Source organism: Petromyzon marinus, unplaced genomic scaffold (genome assembly GCF_048934315.1).
Source record: "Petromyzon marinus isolate PM22_M1 ecotype Great Lakes invasive population unplaced genomic scaffold, UKy_Petmar_22M1.pri1.0 PM_G_Scaffold_26, whole genome shotgun sequence".
In the NCBI taxonomy this organism is placed as follows: domain Eukaryota; kingdom Metazoa; phylum Chordata; class Hyperoartia; order Petromyzontiformes; family Petromyzontidae; genus Petromyzon; species Petromyzon marinus.
The window spans coordinates 72,716-75,000 of record NW_027422828.1 but is presented as its reverse complement, the minus strand read 5'-3'; positions in this window follow the sequence as shown (position 1 = coordinate 75,000).

The window sequence follows — 2,285 nt, the reverse complement described above, 5'->3', positions numbered from 1 at the left end:
TGGCGGGGATGTGTCTCTTGTGGCTCACGGGGCTGTTAGGGTGGCACAGAAATCCCTCGGAATGGGAAAACGGGTCATTTTCGTGTTGCCACATTGCATGCGAACGGCATGAAACTTCCAGAGGCATTTGCAGCAGGAATGCATGTGCAGTCAAAAAAGTGAATATTTTTCACGGAGAGACCCCGTGAAACGCTAGAAGTGGGCGGGGATGTCTCTCTTGTGGCTCACGGGGCTGTTAGGGTGGCACAGAAATCCCTCGGAATGGGAAAACGGGTCATTTTCGTGTCGCCACATTGCATACGAACCGCATGAAACTTCCAGAGGCATTTGCAGCAGGAATGCATGTGCACTCAAAAAAGTGAATATTTCTCACGGATAGACCCCGTGATACGCTAGAAATTGGCGGGGATGTCTCTCTTGTGGCTCACGGGGCTGTTAGGGTGGCACAGAAATCCCTCGGAATGGGAAAACGGGTCATTTTCGTGTCGCCACATTGCATGCGAACCGCATGCAACTTCCAGAGGCATTTGCAGCAGAAATGCATGTGCAGTCAAAAAAAAATTGATATTTTTCACGGATAGACCCCGTGAAACGCTAGAAATTGGCGGGGATGTGTCTCTTGTGGCTCACGGGGCTGTTCGGGTCGCACAGAAATCCCTGGGAATGGGAAAACGGGTCATTTTCGTGTTGCCACATTGCGTACGAACCGCATGAAACTTCCAGAGGCATTTGCAGCAGGAATGCATGTGCACTCAAAAACTTCTATATGTTTCACGGATAGACCCCGTGAAACGCTAGAAATTGGCGGGGATGTGTCTCTTGTGGCTCACGGGGCTGTTAGGGTGGCACAGAACTCCCTCGGAATGGGAAAAGGGGTCATTTTCGTGTTGCCACATTGCATAGGAACGCCATGAAACTTCCAGAGGCATTTGCAGCAGAAAGGCACGTGCACTCAAAAATTTTAATATTTTTCACGCATAGACCCCGTCAAACGCTAGAAGTTGGCGGGGATGTCTCTCTTGTGGCTCACGGGGCTGTTAGGGTCGCACAGAAATGCCTCGGAATGGGAAAACGGGTCATTTTTGTGTGGCCACATTGCATAGGAACGGCATGAAACTTCCAGAGGCATTTGCAGCAGGAATGCATGTGCACTCAAAAACGTCTATATTTTTCACGGATAGACCCCGTGAAACGCTATAAATTGGCGGGGATGTCTCTCTTGTGGCTCACGGGCGCTGTTAGTTAGGGTCGCACAGAAATCCCTCGGAATGGGAAAAGGGGTCATTTTCGTGTTGCCACATTGCGTACGAACGGCATGAAACTTCCAGAGGCATCTGCAGCAGAAATGCATGTGCACTCAAAAACGTCTATATTTTTCACGGATAGACCCCGTGAAACGCTAGAAATTGGCGGGGATGTGTCTCTTGTGGCTCACGGGGCTGTTAGGGTCGCACAGAAATCCCTCAGAATGGGAAAACGGGTCATTTTCGTGTTGCCACAATTGGCATACGAACGGCATGAAACTTCCAGAGGCATTTGCAGCAGAAATGCATGTGCACTCAAAAACGTGAATATTTTTTCACGGATAGACCCCGTCAAACGCTCGAATTTGGCGGGGATGTTTCTCTTGTGGGTCACGGGGCTGTTCGGCTCGCACAGAACTCCCTTGGTCCACCTGATTCGTGCATACAGGCAGCAACTAAAACTCTGTAAACCTGCTGTGAGGACATCTAAACAGTGGACCAGTGAGGCTGTGGAAGATTTGCGGGCGTGCTTAGACTGTACTGACTGGGATATGTTCACGACTGCTACCAATAGTCTGGATGAACTCACAGAGGCTGTGTACATCAGCTTCTGTGAGGACTGCTGTATCCCAACACGTACCAGGGTGAACTTTAACAACAACAAGCCCTGGTTCTCAGCAAAGCTCAAAAGGTTGAGGTTGGAGAAGGAGGAAGCGTTTAGGAGTGGGGATAGAGACAGATTCAAGGAGTCGAAGAACAGGTTTAGCAAAGCGGTGAGAGAGGCTAAACGACTGTACTCAGAGACACTAAAACACCAGTTCTCTACTAACGACGCTGCTTCTGTCTGCCAAAGGGCTCAGGCACATCACCAACTACAAACCCAGAGCGCCCCACACCACTAACGACTCCCGCCTAGCCAACGACCTGAACGAGTTCTACCGTAGATTTGAAAGACAATTGGACTGTCCTGAACCACCCCTTCCCACCCAAGAGGCCCCATCCCCCACCCATACTACAGAAACGACTCTCTCCTTTCAGGAG